At 56.8% G+C, this 15428-nt stretch overlaps 1 protein-coding gene across 1 annotated transcript in view; it reads right to left on the reverse strand.

Moving 5' to 3' along the window:
* LOC128980459 (SH3 and multiple ankyrin repeat domains protein 3-like) overlaps positions 1–15428 on the reverse strand; it is a 33837-nt gene that overhangs the window by 1065 nt on the left and 17344 nt on the right. The window lies entirely within an intron of this gene.

The following is a 15428-nucleotide window of genomic DNA, read 5'->3' on the forward strand; positions in this document are numbered from 1 at the left end:
TACCATCCATGTCCTCTTAGGTCTCACCAAGGAGGCAAGCCCAGCAGCCCCACCACTCATCAGGGAACTTCTTATCTCCCCTTGCTACCATCAATGTGCTCTTGGGTCACATCACAGCCCAGAAGCAAACCAAGCACTCCTGAGAACATTGGCGAGTGGAGCAGAGCCTCTTCCCAGAGAAGGGGGAACCTTCTGTCATGTCACCAGAGAGCAGTGTGGGGACAAGAGGACCATCACACCACCCAAGGGTGGAGCATCAGAGTCCCAGCAACACCTGATGATGGCCCTTGCTCCAGGATGTGTCTACCTCCCACCAACCTCACCTCACTCTGCATCATGGTGGACATAAGCCATGGAGCTGGGCAGGGGCAGCCCCTCCTGCAGCCCCTCCAAAAGCTCTGATGGGGAACATGGGGACAGCAGGGGCTGTCCTACAGCCCTCACCTCCTGCCTTCAGGTCTCCTCTGCCATTAACTCCTGTCCTGCTCTTGAATCCCTCCCACCCACCCCATGGAGGTTCCAGGATGGGGCTCAGTGGCTGGAAAGGGTGGAAAAGGACCTCAGGGAGTTGGTGACAGTGACTAGAGATGAGCCAGTTTGCGGCCAGGTGGCCAAGAAGGCCACCAGCAGCTTGGCCTGGATCAGCAATGGTGTGGCCAGCCGGAGCAGGACAGGGATAGTCCCCCTGCACTGGGCACTTCTGAGGCCACACCTGGAATCCTGGGCTCAGGTTTGGGTCCCTCCCTCCAAGAAAGACATTGAGGGGCAAGAGCAGGTCCAGCGAAGGGCAACAGAGCTGGGGAAGGGTCTGGACATGAAGGAGAAGGGTCTGGAGATGAAGGAGAAGGTTCTGGAGAACTTGTAAGGAGCAGCTAAGGGACCTGGGCATCTTCAGCCTCAAATTGCCCCAGGGGAGGTTCAGGTTGGCCATGAGCAACAATTTGTGCCTCTTGACGGTTGTCCAGGCCTGGCCCAGGCTGCCCAGGGCAGTGATGGAGTCCTCTGTCCTGGAGAGGTTTCAAAGCCCTGGAGATACAGTGATGAGGGCCATGGTTTGGTGGTGCCCTGGCAGTGCTGGGTCAATGCACCCCAGCACTTTGGTATCCATGCCACCCACCAAGCTCTGCTCTCCCACCTCAAGTCCTTCCTTGCACAGGTAGAGGCTTTGAGAACCTGAGAATCCAAGTGAACCACATATACCTGATGGCTCCCACCACGCAAGACCTCCACTCCTGTAAGGCCAACAAGCACTAAGAGGTTCTGAGATGGCTCCAAGCTGAGGTGAACATGGAGCTGAAGCTCTGCTGATGGTCTGTGGGCTCAGACCATCTCCTCCCTCTGTGCTTCTGCTGCCTTGGCACAGGACAGGAGAGGAGTGTGGTGATGACTCATGGCTGGGAAGCTCCAGCAGTGCAGAAGAGCTGAACGACTTTGAGGATAACACAAACTGCAGCAGCTCCTGCTTGGAGGGCTGGCCAAGGACCTCCACTCCATCCTGGAAGTGATGGAGGGAAAGAGAAGAACAATGAAGTTCTGGGTCTCTTGACAGAGCCCAGAAAGGGGTGGCTAGGGGCCCACCAACATAGTGTGGCTGTGGGAGGTCAGAGGGAGTACTGCAAGACCTGAGATGAGAATTTCTCACAGACACATTGCAGGTGTCAATGTCACCATGGAGACACCACCACTATGGTTTGATGTTCTAAGTAGAGTCCTGGATCCCCATGTCCAAGGAAGGTCACTGTGAACAGGAACAACTGCAGACAGAGCAGCTGGCATGCCAGTGGTTGTGTGCAACCTGCCCAGCACCATCTCCAACCTGTCCAACATGAGGTCCAACCTGCCCAACACCATCTCCAACCTGTCCAACACCATCTCCAACCTGTCCAACACCATCTCCAACCTGCCCAACACCATCTCCAACTTGCCCAGCACCATCTCCAACCTGCCCAACATCATCTCCAACCTGCCCAACACCATCCCCAACCTGCCCAGCATCATCTCCAACCTGCCCAGCATCATCTCCAACCTGCCCAACACCATCTCTAACCTGCCCAACACCATCCCCAACCTGCCCAACATCATCTCCAACCTGCCCAACACCATCCCCAACCTGCCCAGCATCATCTCCAACCTGCCCAGCATCATCTCCAACCTGCCCAACACCATCTCCAACCTGTCCAACACCATCTCCAACCTGCCCAACAACATCTTCAACCTGCCCAACAACATCTCCAACCTGTCCAAAGTAGGACAGAGGGGCAAACCAGGGCCAAGGTCTGTGAAAGCAGCAGAGAGGCTTGAGCTGAAGGTGCTGAGACCTGCAGCAGCCCCATGTGAGCATTCCAAAGCAGTGAGTGGCTGTTCAGCAGTGCAGGCCTTGATGATGGTGGAGATGCAGGTTGCCCAGAGACTCAGGCTGAACTGAAGCCTCCTCAGCTCTCACCACCATTTCTTCTTTTGGTGGTTGCAGGGCTGGAAGGTGGCTTTGGGGGACGCCTGCTGGAACCATGCATGAGATACCAGCTGCCTGGCCAAGCTGCATGGCTTGATCTCCTCCACATCCTTGCAATGAGAAGATGCTGGTGCCACAGCAGAAATTCCTAGGTACAGCTGGTCAGCAGATGTCACCTGGAGGTCTGTTGTCCTCTGCAGAGCAGCTTTGGGCAATATGCTGTTGGCTCTGGACACCTTCAGCAGTGAACCACACGTCAGCTGTGGACATCCCACCAGCCCCTGATGTCCTCTCCACCTCCGCATGTGTCCAGTTATTTGCTCGCCAAAGCTTCATCCTGCTTCTGAAGCCAGGAAAGCTCTTCTGGCAGTCACCATTCATGGGTGGCACCTTGGCAGTGTCCCTTCCAAGGACTTCATGCAAGGAGACAAGGTCTGCTCGCAGGGTTCTTCTCAGATCATGGTTCTTCTTTCCTGCAGATTCCTGCTGGCACATCGTGCTTGAGGAACACAAGCTGATGGAGATGTTCTCCAGCCAAGCTGTGGCCAAGACCTGCTATGGTTTAAAGTTGCTGCTCTCAAGGACTTCAGCTTTGTCAGGTTCCCTGGACACCATGGCATTGCCCACTTCTCTCCTTGAGGCAACACCAGTCCATGGAGCTCACCAAGGAACAGGAGATGCCTTCTTCATGTAGTGGTGCTCCAGCTGCAGCTTGGTGGCCCAGCAGCCCATGATGGGTTTGCTGGTTGCACTGGTTTCTCTGTAGGTTGGGATGTTGCCAAGTTCAAGCTTGTCTTTTGGGGATTGTTCAGCATGGAGAAGGCTCCAGGGACACCTTCTGGTGGTCTTTCAGTGCTTAAAAGGGCCAAGGAAAAAGCTGGGGACAGAGTTTTGAGCAGGGCCTGCTGTGCCAGGAGCGGGGGTGATGGTTTGGGACTCAAAGAAGGAGATTTAGAAGACAGAAGGGAGATATTCTTCACACTGAGTGGTGAGAGCCTGGCTCAGGTTGCCCAGAGAGGTGGCATCCTTGGCATCATCCCAGGTGAGGTTGTTTGGGGCTGTGAGCAACCTGCTCTGGTTGGAAATGTCCCTGCTGAGTGCAGGAGGTTGGACTGGATGAGCTTGGAAGGTTCCTTCAACCCAACCCATCCTGTGGTTCTCTGAACATGTGGAAGCCAGGTTCTGGCAGCTCTCCAGCCCTGTCCTGCCCAACTGGGTGGTGGCCCTTCCAGCACCACCAGCAGCTCCTCCTGCATTCCTTCTTTGGCACAACCAGACAAAAAACCCAAACCAGGTCCTTTGAGAAGCAGAAGACAAAACCTGACTGGAATCAGCAAAGAGCCACAAGAAGTCTCCTGGGGTGCAGCCTCACAGGCACAGGAACCCCAGGCTGATGAGAAGGGAAGTTCTGACCAAAGCAGGGTTTGTGGGCCAGCTAATGAAGCCTTCTGGGAGCACTTTGCTAGAGGCTTGGAAGAGCAGATTCCTTGGGTGAGTCACTCATGGCTGAGGAACCTTCCTTTGAACTCCACCTCTCAGCCCAGATACCTTCAGGGGTGGCAGAGTGATAACAGAGTCAGCGACAGACGTGGCTCCAAAGAGAAACATTTGGCTCCTGCTCATCAAGTCCTTCATGATCCTGCTCTTGGCTTCCAGGTGTTATCACACCACCCTTCCAAGGCATCTCCATGGCTTTCCATCAGACCTTGGTGAAGGACCCTGCCCCACCATGAATGACCTTCACTAACCCACAAGTGGGACATGAGGCTGCTCTACTGAGGCTCCCTCACTGCTGATGGCACCTGAGGCTCCCACTCACAGCTGGGATCATGGCCAGGGTGTGCTTCAGGGCCAGCCTTGGAGACCAACCCTCTGCTTGACAATGAGGGGGACACTTTGAGGCTTCCTGCTCTGAATGGTGACACAGGCGCTCTACAGCTACCTTCTCCAAAGGTTTCTGTCTCCAGAATTATCTCATCAGAACCTGGGGCTTGGACTAGATGACCACGAAAGGTCATTGAGCCAGCAATGTGTCCTCATAGCCAAGAAGGCCAAGGGTCTGCTGGGGGGCACGGAGAAGAGTGTGGCCAGCAGGTCAAGGGAGGTTCTGGAGGTTCTGCTGCCCCTCTGCTCTGCCCTGATGAGACCACAGATGGAGAATTGGGGCCAGTGCAGGGCTCCCCAGTTCCAGAGAGACTGGGAGATACTGGAGAGAGTCCAGTGGAGGCTGGGAAGATGCTGGAGCAGCTCTGTGAGGAGCGAAGGTTGAGAGCCTGGAGAAGATCAGCTCCAGAAGGCATCTGATCAACGCTCAGCAAGAGCTAAAGGACCTGTGAGGGGCAAGAGGATGAGGCCAGGCTCTTGCCAGTGGTGCCCAGGGACAGGCCAAGGGGCACCAACTGGAACCCAAGAGGTTCCATCAGGACCTCTGGGGGGCAAGAGGATGGGGTCAGATGTGCTGCAGGACAAGGCTTTGCCCTCAGTTGCCCACCTCCATCAGCAGTGACCTCTCTCTGCTCTCCTGCCTGTCACCCACTGAGCTTGGACACCATCAGGTTTTCTGCTCATGGACCATGGTGGGTTTCCTCCAACTACTAAGTCCATGAGGTGAAATGGGATCCCACCATCCCACCACCCTGTCTGCTGCCAACATGCTTCCACCAGGAAAACTGAGAAACTGCTTCTTGCTCTTCACTTTTCCTCTGGAGAGCTTCCAACCCCCCCTGGCCATTGTGATCCTGGGCAAGCTGCTGTGGGTGCCCCTGGTGGTGCAGGATGGTTGGACTGGATGAGCTCCAGAGGTCTCTTCCCTCACCACCATGCTGGGATTTGATCAATTTTTGTCTCTGTCATGTCCAGACTGAAAGAACTTCTCCGTATCAGCAAGCCTTCTCCTGCACCTCCAACACCCAGCTCCTGAACCACAGCCTGGACATGGACAACTCATGCTGCCCAGAGAGGTGGGAGCTGCCCCATGCCTGGCACCATCTCAGGTCAGGTTGTTTGGGGCTGTGAGCAACCTGCTCTGGTTGGGGATGTCCCTGCTGCCTGCAGGGGGTTGAACCCGATGACCTTTGAAGGTCCTTTCCACCCAAACCATTCCACAGTCCCGTGAGCTGACCTCCTTCTGCTTCCTGCAAGAGCAGAGAAGAAGAAGCCCCAGAACCAGCACAGATCCATCATCTTCCTTGGCACTGGGCTGACCAAGATGACAAAGCCAGCTCCTCCAGCTCTGGAGTCCATGTGGTGACCCATGGTGCAGCTCAGGCCACTGCCAGTATGGCCCACAAGAGACCCTTGTGTGACAGGGCAGCTTCTTAAATCAACCCTGGTGCCACAGCAGGTAGGACCAGCACTGCAGGCTCACACTGAGGCCTGCAGGACAGTGGTCAGAAGCTCCATCAGCACAGGAGCCTCACAGGTAGAGCACTCCCCAGCACTCCTGTAGACGAGGACTTCTAGACCATGGAGCAACAAATGAAGCCACCTAAGCCATGACCTCCTGCATGCCACAGCATGGGGTGGTACTTCCTGACCTGCTGCTGGGCCAAGCTGTTGCAGCTGCACTGCATGGGGAGGACCAGGCAGATCTAGCTGGAGGGGGTAGCCTGCATGTCAGAAGAGCATTGAACCACCACAGCAGGTCCAAGCAGTACAGGTGGCACCCTGGTTTGACCTGCAGAGCCACCTCAAGGTGGCCTGGAGCACTAGATAAGGGTGCAGGCAAGGGGGACACGCAGCACACACAAACAGCATCTGTGCCACACTGCATGGTCTGGTGGGGACAGGACAATGGAGAAGGCCGTGGAGAGCCAAGGCAAGCAGACATGGATGGAACACAGCACACGTGGGCCAGGCTGCAGGATGAGGAGGACCCCATGGAAGCAACAGAAGACCCCTCTCTGTCCCACCTCTGGGTGCCTTCAGGCCGTATCAGGAAGCTCTGGGGGTTGCTGAAGAGACAAAGAGAGGTGGGGGTAGGGCTGAAGTTCTTCTCACCTGGAGGAAGCTGCACTAGGTTCATGTGAATGGTTTTCTGCAGTTGCGTCCAACCACTTCAAGCAGGGGAAGAGAAGCCACCCCAGAAAGCTGTGGTCACCACCACCACCACCATCATCACCACTCTATCTCATACTTCAGAAAGCTGAAGGTCTAAGCAAGGGGATGGGATCACTGATGAAACCTGGACTCTTAAAGTCCTTCTCCAAGCTAAAAGATTCTATGAAACCAGTGCTCCTGCTACTCTTCATGTCCCCTCTTGTAATAAAGAAAGCTTCTTCTCTTCACTCCACCTAAATTCCTCCCTGGTGGAGAAGGAGCCAAGAACTTCCTTGAGCTGACCTGGGGAAGCTCGTGGGGAAGGACAAGATGAGGAACCTCAACTGGTCCCTGAAGTGGCTGCCCTGAGGCTTTGGGCTCCTCTGCAGTTTGTGGTGAACCCAAAGGCTGAGTTCTGAAGTGAGGATGAGTCACTTATGGACCATTCACTGGCTAAGGTCCTCCTCCTTCTTCTGGACCTGCCCCTCACAGTCAGGTGAGACCAAGCCACAACTGTCTATGGTCTCTGTGTCAGACTCCCAAACTGTCTAAGACATTGTCTAGGGTTGTCCAGCCTGGAGAAGAGGAGGCTGAGGGGAGACCTTCTGGCTCTCTAAAGCCCCCTGAAAGGAACGTGGAGCCAGGTGGGGGTTGGTCTCTTCTCCCAAGGAACAAGGGGCAGGACAAGAGGTTGAGTTTGGCCATGAAGAACAATTTCTTGAGGGCTGCCCAGGCCAAGGACAGTGTTGGAGTTCCCACCCCTGCAGAGTTTTCAAAGCCATGGAGATGTGGTGCTGAGGGCCACAGTTCGGTGGTGATCAAGAGGGTAGGGGGCAAGAGGCTGGGGCCAGACTCTGCTCAGTGGTGCCCAGGGACAGGACAAGGGCCAAGGGGCACCAAGTGGACCCCAGCAGGTTCCATCAGGAGCAACTTGTTTGGTGTGAGGGTGCCGGAGGCCTGGAGCAGGCTGCCCAGAGAGCTTGTGGAGTCTCCTTCTCTGGAGAGCTTCCAACCCCCCCTGGCCATTGTGATCCTGGGCAAGCTGCTGTGGGTGGTCCTGCTGGAGCAGGGGGGGTTGGACTGGATGAGCTCCAGAGGTCCCTTCCCACCTCATCATGCTGAGCTCTGGGGACTCTGTGAAAGGTTGGAGCAGGTAAGATCTCTGAGGTCCTTCCAACCTGGTGTTCTAGGACTCAGTGATTCCATCATCAAAGGTGCTCAGTCAAGCAGGCACCTGGGGAAGCCAACATGGGTCACAAATCTAGGTTTTTGGACCAAGACAAAAGCCAATCCCAATCCCAGTCCTAGCCCTAATCCCAGCACAAACTCCAACCCACACCCTAACTCCAACTCTGCCTTCTCCAGGAAGCAAATGAGACCGATGCCACCTGTGATGGACCCTGGGCAGAGGCAGGCTGACCACAGGGCTGAAGCTCATGGGGAAGCACCAGCACCAGGACACCAAGCATGGGTGAAACCATACCCAAAGATCTCACACCAGCTGACGGTGCTGGCTGGAGCTGACACTGCCACTGAGATGCTGGCTCAGCACAACAGGGACCATCTGGTTCCCATCCAACGCCGCCATCCATCATCCTCGAACACCTTCTCATCAACTGGAAGCTGCTGGACAGCATCCCAGTGACCCAGGGGCAGGGGATGGACCAAGCAGCTAAACCTACCCTGTCCTGTAGCAGGCAGCACCAAGCTGAGGGACGAGCCTTTGCCCGTGGTGCCAACCTGGGTGGCATCTCCCCAAAGATGGTGACACCAGCAGGAGGACTGAATGCATGGACATGGGCATGGGGATGACATGAGGAGCCTCCCACCACTGACCATGCAAACCAGGGAAGAAAGCTGGGGATGGGCTTCTGAGCAGGTCCTACTGGGGCAGGACAAGGGCTAGTGGGCTTGAACTCAAAGACGGAGCTTCAGGCTGGAGAGAAGATGTTCTTCACACTTGAGGGTGGTGAGAGCCTGTCCCAGTCTGCCCAGAGAGGTGGGAGCTGCCCCATCCCTGGCACCATTCCAGGTGAGGTTGTTTGGGTCTGTGAGCAACCTGCTCTGGTTGGGGATGTCCCTGCTGGCTGCAGGGGTTGGAATGGATGAGCTTGAAAGGTTCCTTCCAACCCAAACCACCCTGGACCTCCATGGTTCTATGACTTGCTGGGTAGAATCTGCAGCAGGACTCTTTCCACCCAGCTCCAGACAGACCCAAGGGCTCTACCAGAAGGACCCAAGTGGGGAAGATGAGGACTTCCAAATCTCCCACATCTCCACGTTAACCAGCCTGGGGCTGGAGAAGAGCTGACCCCGAGGATGGCATTGGTATGGTGAGATGGGAAGCTGGCAGCCACCACCAGCCTGTGGAGGAACCTCCTGCTGCTGCCCTTCTGCTCTCTTGGGACTGTCCCTGCCCAGCTGGGCAGGAGGAAGGGGATGTGGACCTGGGGGAGTCAGCACTTGGCAGAAAATGAGAAGTCAAAGACACTAGGAGACCAAGCAGAGCTGGGCTCCAGGTGGGGTTCGCACAGGGAAGCAACACAGATGGAAGGAGCTGGGGCCACACGCACCAAGGGTCAAAAACCAGGAGAGACAGACACAGGAGAAGCACAACCAAGAGCACACTGTTGGCCATGCATGCTGGGGAAAGTCTCCTGGTAGGCTCCCAGACCACCTCAGCCCCTCCTCAGTGCCCACCCAGGCCTGCAAGTCATCTCCTGCTGCTGAGAGGGATGGTGTTCCTCAGCCCAAGGGACCTTCTGCAGACAGCAATGGCCTTGGCAGGGCCCCATGGCCTGGCCTAGCCTGGTGGACACAGCTCACCAGCCAGGGGCTTCTAAAGGGCTTCCAGTGGCTCAGGTAACCAATGGGACCTGCTGGTGACATGGCCAAGGAGCCACACCACAGAGGCCACCAAGACCTGCTGGGGACATGGACCAAGGAGTTCCTGGTCAAGTATCTGCACCTTAGTGTCCCTACAGCTGTCTCAGGTGACATCCATGGTTGAAGTTTGGGTCCTCCTGGGGGTGGCAGCAGGTTCAGCCCCACCCTTGCTGAGCTCCTTCCCCACCCTTTCTGAAATCCTTTCCCTACACTTGCTGAGGTCCTTCCCCACCCTTGCTGAGGTCCTTCTCCATCCTTGCTGGGGACCTTCTCAAACCTTGCTGGGGTCCTTCTCCTGCAATCCCTCCCCACGGGGCTGAGCTGCCCCTGCACAGCCCTTGCTGGTTGGCCCCTGAAGACTCCCTGAAGGCTGCACTCAGGCCAGGGGCTAGGAACCCAAGGAACCCCGAGGGAATCCCCTCAGCGAGGAGCAGCAGCAGGGACACCACAGCACAGGGACACCACTGGGACATGGACATGCTACAGGGGGGGCACACCAGGCTGGGTTTGGGGACACACTCAGGTGCCAGAGCTGGCCCTGCTGCCTGCTCCTGGTTGGTTGGTTGAGTTGAGTGGGTCAGGAGAGTGGGCAGCAGGGCCAGGGTGGCACCACAGGGGTTCCACAGGTGGGGCTGCTATGGGATGAGGAGATGTCACTTACACAGCTCGCCCACCCGCCGGTGGCCAGAGGTGGTTCTAGACAGAGCAGCGTGGACATGCAGATGGAGAGCAGGAAGAGAGGCAATGAGAGAGAAGGTTAGCACCACACTGGGGCAGCCACCGGCCCGGCCGTGACAACCAGCCCCACACCCTGCCAGGCGCTGGTGCCCGCCTGGGTGGTGCAGCACCCGCTGCTGGCACGATGGCACCGTCTGGGGTGGGTGGCTAGGGGAGCCCTGGAAAAGGGGGGAGCTCAGAGGTGGTGGTGGGCAGGGGGTGGATACCCAGGAAGGGGCCACCTTGGGGCTTCTGGGGCTGGTGGAGATTGGTGATGGTTCCGTAGTGGGTGTGGGTCGATGTGGGTGGTGGCTACAGGAAATGGGACACTCAGGATGGCATGGGTTGGACAGCTGAAGCCTGGAGGACTTGACAGAGCTGCTTGGCAGGAGGAGGAAGTGGGAGAAGAGGATGAAGAAGAGAAGGGAAAGGAGGAGGAAGAGGAGGAGGAGGAAGAGGAGGAGGAGGAAGAGGAGGAGGAGGAAGAGGAGGAGGAGGAAGAGGAGGAGGAGGAGGAGGAGGAGGAGGAGGAGGAAGGGATGAGGATGAGGAGGAGGAGGTTGAGGTCAGGGCTGAGGCTGCAGCTGAGGATGAAGAAGAGGAGGCGGATGAAGATGAGGAGGAGGAGGAGGAGGAGGAGGAAGAGGAGGAGGAAGAGGAGGAGGAAGAGGAGGAGGAAGAAGAGGAGGAAGAGGAGGAAGAGGAGGAGGAAGAGGAGGAGGAAGAGGAGGAGGAAAAGGAGGAGGAAGAGGAGGAGGAAGAGGAGGAGGAAGAGGAGGAAGAAGAGGAAGAAGAAGAGGAGGAAGAAGAGGAGGAGGAAGAAGAAGAGGAGGAAGAAGAGGAGGAGGAAGAGGAGGAAGAGGATGAGGAGGAAGATGAAGCTGGGGCTGAAGCTGATGAGGAAGAGGAGGAGGAAGAGGAGGAGGAAGAGGAGGAGGAAGAGGAGGAGGAAGAGGAGGAGGAAGAGGAGGAGGAAGAGGAGGAGGAAGAGGAGGAGGAAGAAGATGAGGAGGAGGAGGAGGAGGACAAGAAGAGCCAGGACAGAGAGTGGGGAAGTGCAGAAGAGGGAGGGGAAGGAAACAACAAATGCATGAGAAAAAAAAACTGCCCCAGAGCAAGGAGAGAAAACCAGAGGAACCCAGGCCAGCATCTCCACCCACTAGCTGGGGAGGTGCTGCAGGCATGGCTGGGAGGGCAGCAGCTCAAGGTCAGGGAGATGTCACCCACCAGGGCCTTGCAAGCCAGCCAGGGCTTCCCAGAGGGATCATGGCAGTCCCCTGGGCATAGAGCTCTGCCTGAGGCCCTTATTGAGGTCAGGAGAACATCAACCCTTGCTCTGCATGGAGCAGGAGGGCCAAGGGGCACCGAGCGGAACCCAGCAGGTTCCATCAGGAGCAACTTGTTTGGTGTGAGGGTGCCGGAGGCCTGGAGCAGGCTGCCCAGAGAGCTTGTGGAGTCTTCTTCTGTGGAGAACTTCCAACCCTTCCTGGCCATTGTGATCCTGGGCAAGCTGCTGTGAGTGCCCCTGGTGGAGCAGGGGGGGTTGGACTGGATGAGCTCCAGAGGTCCCTTCCCACCTCACCAGGCTGGGATCTGGGTCATGTCACATTTCCTCACAGGGGACCATAGCTGGAAAGTGCTGCTGCGGTCCCCATCAGCAGGGTCAGGTGAAGCCCAGGCTGTTTGAGCTCCAGGCTAGGCTGGCCTGGCCAGCCAAGAGGGACCCATGGTCATCCCCTGAGAATGGTGGACACCTCCAAGAATGGTGTCCCACCTGTGTCATGGTGACCAGCTGCACTGGAGGAGTGATGCAGAAGAGCAAGAGGACTTCTAACCACACTTTGAACTTCCCTCTCCAAGCTTCTCCACACCAGAGGGGCTTGGCCCCCAGCTGTGGATTGTCTTGGCCAGTTCTGCAGATGGTGCTGCACTGGACCATGAGTCCTTCAACCACGAGCCTTCTCCTGCCTGTGGTCCAGCATGGAACAGGGAGGACCAGGAGCAAACTCAGGATCAGAAAACACCAGTGAGGTCCTGCTAGGGTCAGAGAGTTATGGACCCAAGAGCTGCTCAGGCCTCAACTGACCTCACGTGGGTGCAAGCCTGGTCTGTGCTCCTCTGAGCTTTAAGTTTGTGCTCTGAGCTTGGAGTTGTCCTCCTCTGATCCCTTCCTTGTAGGAAAAGGGAATTGCGGGCTACAATCCCATGGAGGCCTCCAGCCTCCTCATGCATTGCCCTGGGACTCTCCAAACCGAGCTCATCCTGGAGACCATGCCCAACCCTGGCAGTTGCCTACAAGAGTTCTCTTCTCCAGTGACTTCCACCTTTGGCCTACTAAAGCTCCAGGAACAACCCTCAGAGCCCTTCTCCTGAGCTTGGGTGACCATGGTGGGACCTTCATGAAGCAATGAGTTGACCTCTCCAGGCTTTAACTCCTCCTTCCTTTGGGCCACCCTGACACTGGCAGCATTCAGTGGGACCCAGAGCTCCTCTGGCCAAGCCCTCCCTGCTCTTCTCAAGTGTGGCTCTGGACAGGAGGCAGGTGCTGGGTTGCTCTGCTGAGCAGAGGGGATGAGGTGATGACCATGGTTAGTAGATGTCAGTGACCAGATGAGGTAAAGCCAGCTGTGACATGAACACATGCTCAGACCTGCTGCCCACAATGCCCCTGGCTCCTTGTAGACAACCAGCATCAAGGTCAAAGCCAGACCCTCCCTGAGCACCAGTGCAGGAGGTGTGGAGCTGCTGCTGGCTCAGTGGTACCCTGGTGGAGGGGAGAATCTCCAGGCCACAGGTCCTCCCTCAACCCCCCCCATCCCTCCACCCAGATCCTCACAGCAGCCCCCAGAAACTCTTTCAAACACCCAACCTCCTTGAGCTGACCTCCAACCTCCTGACCTCCAACCTCCTGACCTCCAACCTCGTGACCTCCAACCTGCTGACCTCCAACCTGCTGACCTCCAACCTCCTGACCTCCAACCTCCTGACCTCCAGCCTGCTGACCTCCAACTAGATGACCTCCAACCTCCTGACCTCCAACCTCCTGACCTCCAACCTGCTGGTCTCCTGCCCCCTTGCTGGCTGCAGAGCTATGTCTATGTAGAAGAGCTGCTGAAGTGGGCCAGGCTCATCTTCACTCTGACATCCCAATGGTGAAGGCTGGGAGAGTTCCATGGCAACCAGGAAAGAGGAGAACTGCCAGCAGCTGCTCTGAGCTGCCAGCAGCTGGTGTGGCAGGCCCTGTTGTCACCCAGGGGCCCCACTGCAGAACATCTCCATGAGCCTCCTCCCCAGGTGGCCATGGAGTGAGGGATGTTGTCACCTATGGAGATGCTTTAAGCATCTTCAGGCCCAGCTGGGCCAGGACAGCTTGATGGAGCCCTGCCAAGCCTCCATCATGGGACTACAGGTCCACCTTCAAGGCTGCACCCAGCAAGAGGTGGGGGGCTTAGGGTGCTTGTGGGCCAGCACTGGCTGGGACCTGCAGGCTCTGTGGTCCTTGGTGGCACTGGGCTCATGGTTGGCCCTGATGATCTCAAAAGTCTCTTCAAACCAAGACAAACTCTGTGACCAGCAGCCTCTGTTTGGGGACATCCTGCTTGATGTCACTGATGGATGCTGCTCCCACCTGCTGAGGGCCTTCAGCCTCCTGCACAACCCACCCAGGGCTCTGCTGCTGAGCTGAAAGGTCACCTCCTGTCCAAACCTCACTGCAGGTCTGGTCACCTCCTCTCCAAATCTCAGCTCCTCACATCCCCCAAACCCCTTCCAGATCTCAAGTAGGCCTCAACCAACCCCCATCTCCAGCTTCCCACCATCAACCAAGCCCATGAAGGAAGCTCAGCTGTGCTTTGGGCAGAAGCTGAGGCCCCACGGGCAGCCCCAAGAAGCCTACAAGGAAGCAGGGGGTTGTGTCTGCAGCGGTTGGAAGCTTGCACCAGGGATGCTAACACCAGTGGGTGATGAGTTGAGAGACAAAGAGGTGGCTTTACCCTAGGAGCTAAATGTCTAAGGGACCTGGACCTGATTTTTCTTCTCTCCCTCTTTCAGATCTGTAGAAATACAAAGCAGGTGGTGGTGGTGGTGGGTTTCCAGAGCAGCAACCTGGGTGGCAGCTACACTTCTGCTTCCCACCAGACGTGGCCAGGCTGTGGCTTGGGAGACAAAGAAGAGCAGCAAACAGAAGAAGACACAAAGAGCCCTGCTGGAGGCCCCCAAAACACTCTTGGACACCATGAGCAGCTTCTGGCTGGGGACCACCACAAGCTGGCACTGGGGAGGGGAGGGGGGAAGGTTATGATTGGCCACCAGCCCAGGAGCAGAGGTGGTGGAGATCTGACAGTGACCAGGAGGGGTGGTGAGGGATCAGACAAGGGGACACGCATGAAGCCACCTCAGCACAGGGGTTGATGCTGCAGCATGGGAGGACTTGAGTCTCCTGCAAGCCCAGGGGGGGATGGGGGTCTTGGGGTGGTCTCCATTCTGCTCTGCCTCCCTGGTGTCTAATGAGGAACAAACACCTCCTGTTCCTCAGCATCAACTTTATTGAGGCAACCAGGTCCCACCCAACATCTCCTGCTCAGTGGAGTGGCCACTTGGCATCTGCTGCAGCAGGAGCTCTGTCTAGGGGTGGCCAGGACCTTCAAGGTGCCAAGGTGTTTGGTGACTCTCCTGCAGCTCAGCTGGGACATTGGATCTTCAAGGATCCTCATCCATGTTATGTCTGAGCTGCTGGTGGCCTCAGGTGGGCCTCCAGAGCAACGCTTGGGGTTGCTCCTGGTGTAGCAGAGTCCACATGTTCCCACCTCGAGGGTGGGACAGTAGGGATGGAAACTGTCCTCTGCTCTGCCACTGTCACCCTTGCTGCTCACAATGGGAACACGTTTGGGAGAAGAACCTTCATGGGACAGCACAGCAGAACTTCACTCAGCCCTGGCCCATCACAGAGGCCCTAACGAGCGGAGAGGACCAGAAGGTAACATCTCTTGGTGGTTTTAACTCTGACCTCAGCATTTCTTGGGCTCTTTCACAGTCCTTCTTGTCAAATGTTCTCCTGGGAAAGGCCAGCATGGAAGGAGACACAGCCAGAGTTAGAGCGGTGGAGAGAGGGCTTGGGGCTTCTGCTCTTGGACTCCCCAGGCAGGACCTTCACAGACTTCTGCATGAGAAACCCACCAGGGCCTGCACTACAGGGCAAGAAATCACCTGCTCCACAGCCACCATGGGCAAGGAGAAGTCAGGAGAAGTCCCCTGCTCTTCCATGGAACTGTTGTGAATCCAGAGTTAAGGTTATGAAGAAACCCCAACACTGCCACCTGACACCAAGGTGCTCCTT

Source organism: Indicator indicator, unplaced genomic scaffold (assembly GCF_027791375.1).
Source record: "Indicator indicator isolate 239-I01 unplaced genomic scaffold, UM_Iind_1.1 iindUn_scaffold_202, whole genome shotgun sequence".
Taxonomy (NCBI): Eukaryota; Metazoa; Chordata; class Aves; order Piciformes; family Indicatoridae; genus Indicator; species Indicator indicator.